This window comes from Salvelinus sp. IW2-2015, linkage group LG8, assembly GCF_002910315.2.
Source record: "Salvelinus sp. IW2-2015 linkage group LG8, ASM291031v2, whole genome shotgun sequence".
Taxonomy (NCBI): Eukaryota; Metazoa; Chordata; class Actinopteri; order Salmoniformes; family Salmonidae; genus Salvelinus; species Salvelinus sp. IW2-2015.
In genome coordinates, this window is record NC_036848.1 from 41913382 (window position 1) to 41919737 (window position 6356).

Here is a 6356-nt window from a genome sequence, read left to right on the forward strand (position 1 = left end):
TCAGCCTACCTCGGAACAACTCGGATTTGGCTTGGAAACACAATAACATTTGAAATGAAGGGAGATAATTTGTGGGGAAACCTTTTGTCATTATTGTGATGTCACCAGGTTGACTTTAGAAGCAGTATAACTTTAGCCAGTTAACTAAGATTTGGGGGATCACTGTATTTTAGCTAGTTAAGATTAGCATTGCTAGCTATTTTTGACGAACTTTGCTAGTAACAGTAAAGGCAACATTGCCATCTCTTTAAAGTAAATTTGACAGCATCATAATATGGCAAAGTTGTTTCCTACTAATTATTTGCCTAATTTAGCAATGTAATCATATTTCCAGGCCATTAAGTTACTGTAATTTAMATGAAACAGTCACATTAGCCTCCGAGGGGCAACCCATGTCTAGGGCACAAATAAATATTGGATGCAGCTATGGTGGTCTAACTAACTCATGTGTGACTACAGTGTACTTACTAACAGCAACAAACTCAAACCAACCCAGGACCATAGTAAAACATGTCACAGTTGGTTGCATAGTGAGCTAGTCAGTATACATCTCTAAAGCACAGGATTAGCTTACAAACAAGATTTTGTTATTTCTCAAGTTATGTTTGTAATTGAGGGATGATGACAATCGTTGATCCTGTTTTTCTGTTAGACAAAGTGCGAAGTTGGGTGCCAGACTGATCCCCTGGTCATGCACAGATGCCGGGACCTACAAGAAGGAGCAAAGGTGGGTATCATAACATGTCCAGCAAAGTGATTACAATGATTTGGCGACCTCCAAAAATAATTTAGTTCACTTGCTGTTTTCACAGCTTGTCAAGCAAGATCTCAGAATAAAAGTGTGTATCCTTGTTACACCTCCTCAGTTGTTGCCAGTCTCCGTCAACTCCTATGAAAAATAAATGCCACCGTGAGGCCTTTGATAGTGACCCAAGTTTCAACAGCGACAGGTACAGTATGTGACTTTGTTATGTGAAATGTAAAAAGTTGCATTCAAAAATATCTGGCTTGATAAACTAGTAGGCTAATTCCCTAGACAAGCAGATATAACTAGTAGAGTCATTTTGGTTGTGAAGTGCAAAAGAAAATGCAATTTACCACTTTGCTGTCTATTATATCACCCTGTCACAGGCCCTGCCAGTCAACACCACCTCATGAGATTGCCTGCTGCAGTTGTTCAAGAGATGTCCAGTTTGCAGCCTAACACACAGCATAGAGAAGACCAGCAAGGGGACCCTTATCAGCATTATGCAGACATGCCCTCGCTATGAGCAGTCCTGTGAATGCAACCATCAGCCATATGTTGGCAAGTATCTGGCCAGCAAGCTGTCAGTAGCCACAGCTTTCACACGCTCATCATTTGTACAAATACAGAAGGTAACCCACTTCATTACTTTATATATTTGATAACCCAAATGTAAAACATAATTTCTGCAAACTGACATTATTTGTTGCTTATTTTGTACTTCTTAGATGCATATAATGCCCAGGGCATAACCTAGCCAGGTGGAACCAGTGCTGTGTTCAACATTCTATTTCATTTCAATTCACATGTTATGATATCTTAATTGAAATAGAAAGGTAAATGCAGCGATCAGGTTGGTTCCACCATGGCTAATCATAAACCCCTTTGTGTGTGTGGTCTGTGTGTGTGTGTGTCTGTGGTGTGTGTGTGTGTGTGTGTGTGTTGTGTGTGTGTGTGGTGTGTGTGTGTGTGTGTGGGTGTGTGTGTGTGTGTGTGTGTGTGTGTTGTTGTGTGTGGTGTGTGTGTGTGTGTGTGTGTGTGTGTGTGTGTGTGTGTGTGTGTGTGCTGTCTCCAAACAATCAGTATCTTTTATGAGTGACCAGGAGCTGATCTACACTGCTATGTCCATAAATAGGGCTCTTGGCAAAAGACCTCACCTCTAGCCTCACACGCCTGTTCACAACAGTCATCGTTGGGAGAACAGAATTACGTAGGTTAAGTCTGACATGTTCTTACTTACTTATTATTGTCCCCATGGGGAAATTTTGTTGCAGTGTCATGTACACATTTAAAGTGGCGTTAAATACAAAACAAGATTGACAATACAACTTTCAATAACACTTCACGCACCAATAAATAAAATACAATTTAAAATTTAAAAAAGAAGAAAAGACTAGCCTGCTGGCCTTACGGGGTCAATGGGAACATTTGCCCGAGCTATTTAAGAGGGATATCACACCTGGCACAAATGATTGTCTCGTTCTATTTTTKCTGCTGAGGGGTGCCCTATACCTGCGCCCAGAGGGGAGTAATTCAAAGTCCWGGTACAGGGGGTGACTTGGGTCTAAAATGATTTTGTGAGCCTTACGGAGGGCCCTGACCTTAAAAATCTCATCCAGGCCTGTCTGTTTGACTCCAAGTACCTTGCTTGCTGTGGTAATAATCCTTCTCAGCATGTTTCTCTGACTGACAGTGGCATTGCCAAACCAACAAACAATACAAAAAGTTAAAATACTCTCAATAAAGGATTTGTAAAACAGAGTCAATATAGTACAGTCTATATTAAAAGAACCCAACTTTTTTAGAAAGTACAGTCTCTGTTGGCTCTTTTTGTAGATCTGGTCTGTACATTTACTCCACTGAAGCTTACTGTCCAAAAAGACACCCAGATATTTATATTCCTCTACAATTTCTATGTTCTGACCTCTGATAGATGTTGCAGAGGTAGGTGTTGTACGCTCCTGAAGTCTATGCACATCTCTTTGGTCTTGTTGGTATTGAGGACCAAGTGTGATTCCTCACACCACTCTACAAAGTCATCTAGGACCGGGCCATGATGTTCCTCGTCATCATGCAACAGGCTGATCAAGGCAGTGTCATCAGCGAACTTAACGAGGTGTCTGTCAGTATGGGAACTAGTACAACTATTAGTGTACAAGATGTACAGAAGTGGGGACAAAACACATCCCTGAGGAGAGCCTGTATTGGTATTGCGTATATCCGACACATGGGGACCTATTTTGACTCGCTGTGAGCGTTGGCTCAGGAAGTCCAACAGCCACAAAACCAGCCCCCCATCTAAGGAAAAGTCCCGAATGAGTCTCTGTGCCAGAATGTAGGGCTGGATTGTGTTGAAGGCAGAAGAAAAGTCAACAAACAGAACCCTGACATGGGATTTGGTACCTTCTAGATGTCTATAGACCATGTTAAGGAGGGTAAGAATGGCATCATCAACTCCTCTGCTGGTCTGATAGGCAAACTGAAATGGGTCCAGGAGCTTCTGGGTGACACTGAGAATATGACTTTTCACAATTTTCTCAAGGCATTTCATAACTAAGGATGTCAAAGCGACAGGGCGATAGTCATTCAGCACAGAGGGATTCGATACTTTAGGAATTGGTATAATTATTGATTTTTTCCACAATACTGGAACGTGTTGCTGGTTGAGTGAGGATTGGAAAATGTCTGTAAAAACACCAGCCAGTTGTTCAGCACAGTGCTTTAACACATGTTCAAACTTAAACATAGTATCTGTTTGTGTGTCAGACATAACCTATGCTAACAGCCAATGGTAATAGAATAGTGGAATACCTATACTTGCGTCCTAAATAGTTGGCCTTTTGAGTATGCAAAAAAATTATGTTTAATGGTATGTGACATTTCTAAAATCGAGTATACTTTAAATGCCCAGATGTCATACTAATTTAGGCTTTGACAAAAGCTGATCATTTAGATATGGGGATGTGATACCGAAATCAACCAATAGCGGGAAACAACGCAATTGTGCACGACACATTCTCAGTATGCAAACATAGAAAGTATTATAGTATGTGCATTTAAAAAAAATATTGTATGCTTTAAATGCCATGATGTTATACTCATTAATTATTTTCATCTAGGAGAATTTGCTAATTTTTCGGGAATTTCACAGCCGCAAAGCATTGGAAGAGGGGGCTGTACGTTTTGAGTGCTACATCTCTTCAAGTTAATAACAAAACAACTTGGAAGATGGCAAATAGCAAAACTTTTGCTTTGATGTTGAAATGTAACTAGTTTGTGTTGTCCTTAAAATGATCAAGACTATTTCATCATTAACGTAACATCTTTGAAAACAGATCTACAGCCTGCCATGCCTTCAGCTAACTACGTGCTTTAGTAGGACTAGAAGTTATAACTGTTTGAACAGTAACGTTAGCTACAGGGTTACTTGTTCGCTGTTAAGCAACAACTTCATATTTAACATTAGCCTCATTAGCTAGCTAGCTACTTGTTGTAACTGTTAAAGGGTCTGACGACAATGCCAGGCATTTAATTCACTGGCAAACACGGCAGGAGAAATGCCGCAAAAAAAATTATTTGAGTAAGTCATGTGGCCATAGTTGGCTCTCTTGCCACTGCACTGCCACTACCTATAGATAACGTTAGTAACGCGGTAGCCTAGCTATATTCCTATTTTCCACAACTTCTCTTTTTTTCTTGTTGTTCTTATTTGTCATGTCGGTTTATTTTTGTTGAGCTGATTGCAAATGTTCAAGCTATGCAATGTTAGTTTCTACCTGAACGGTTACAGCCTGAATGGGTCTAGCTAGTTTCATTGCACATACCCTGTTGTGAGAGTAATGGTAAGCTACATTTGATACTGTTTCACCTTCGCAATCCAATTTTATAAAGTATATGGCAGTCTAGCTATCTACAGAATGTTCACACAACTCTACTTTGCTCATGTTTTGGTTAATGTTGTACTTCATCTTATGTCTCTTCAGGATCTACGTGAAGGAGTGTGAGCTAGAGAGGCAGTTGTCACCTGGATGGGTGAAAAAGAAGTGGGAGAACTATAAGCAAAAATACACGGTGTGGTACTGTATGTTATCTTGACATTTATTGCTGTGCTGTACTTGGCCAATAAAGTTTCTKTTTTTCTGAGAGCAACAATATTTCCCCCTCTATTTCCTATGGTTCACTGGCACATTTTTGTAAGTGTGAAGAAAAGTGCAAGTATTCCAGATAAATGTACTGCAATTGGCATAATACCTTTTACAAGCCTTTGCATGTAGTATGTTTGATGCTGAAAGCTATCCTTTTCCATATTTTCAGGAGTTGAAAGCTCCCCCCACCGGAGTCAGCACAGAGGGAGGGGAGGGCACAGCCGCATACTGGAAGTGGTATGTGGTGATGGAATAGGTGCGGCAGGAGCTGCAACTCCATCACCCCACCTGTCATCTTCTCCTCTCCATCCCAGAAGGGTCCAGATGTGGAGGAGGAAGAAGTAGGTGACTGCCAGAGGGGCACGCTTTATTGCCATTTTAGAGGCCATTATTAAGAAGTCGTTTACGTATTTTGTATGTATTTTATTTATAGCTATTAATTTTCTACTGTTTTTGGTATAGTAATTAAATAAATAAAAATCCAAAGTGGGTTTCTGTTTTGTCATTAAAACGTGTTTATTGTTTATAATAAACATTTTTATTTGATACCGGGACATTACTGGTGTGTTTTAGTTTCAACATTTCAACATAAAAAAATGCACTTGCAAATCAGAGCTATCTTGTTGCAGGTGCATGGTAACAATTAGATACGTTGAAAGAAAAAAGAAACCCGCAGTGCTCTTACTAGTATCACTTTTTTATTGAAGCATACGTGTCGGCCTCTTGGACTTCGTCAGAGTTTTTTGCTCTACTAAACAAAATACATAGTATTTCGTATAATAATTGTTTACATTTCAATAGTGCTTTTCATAATCTCAGAGCACATTAAAAGCACAAAACAAACAAACAAGCAACACATCATGAGTAGCCTAGCTATAGTTGGCTAGGTCAACCAATAGAGGGCAAGTCTGAGTGCATGCATCCCCCAAAGATGGAGAGGGACAGTTAATGGCTTGATCAGAGGAAGGTGGTCAGGGAGATGGTTGATGAAGATGGAGTCTGGAGACAATCTTGTAGAGGGCTACTCTGGGAACCAGCCTGAGTTGTGTAGCCATTGGACTTCTCCTTCACAATGTATGGCACCCACTTGCGTGAAGCCTCAGCAGCTCTGGGTGCCAGAAAGCTCACCACACACAGTTCAGAGTGGTAGCCAGTTGTTATCATTATGAGCCCTCTGCCTCAGCACTGCATTCCTATGCTGCAGTGATCACCAACCTAGTCAATCACCAAACATTTCTGTAGAAAAGCAAATGATTAAGACTGTAATAAAATCTTGCGCTCCTTTTCTTCGTGTTGCGCTGTTGGCGGTAGGCACACTTGATTCAGAAGCCCTGCGCACCGGGTAAGCAAAGTGTTCCTATTCTGAACCTTTTAATTTGTTTGAAAAGATAAAACTCTGCCTACCCGGCAATCCGGGAGATCTGTGGCTAAATCGAGTGTGCCTACTGCGCTTCCACGATTCATAC

The 6356-nt window shown here is 40.6% G+C and overlaps 1 long non-coding RNA gene across 2 annotated transcripts; it reads left to right on the top strand.

Moving 5' to 3' along the window:
- The first annotated feature begins 1298 nt into the window (after positions 1–1298).
- LOC111967045 (uncharacterized) lies at positions 1299–5317 on the top strand. 2 transcript variants are annotated; one of them, XR_002877723.2, is made up of 4 exons: positions 1299–1377; positions 1829–1955; positions 4729–4821; positions 5060–5317. It is a non-coding gene; the product is annotated as an uncharacterized lncRNA (long non-coding RNA). The 2 variants fall into 2 exon arrangements; XR_011480256.1 differs by lacking the exon at positions 1829–1955 and having other exon boundaries at positions 1308–1377.
- Positions 5318–6356: the final 1039 nt, after the last annotated feature.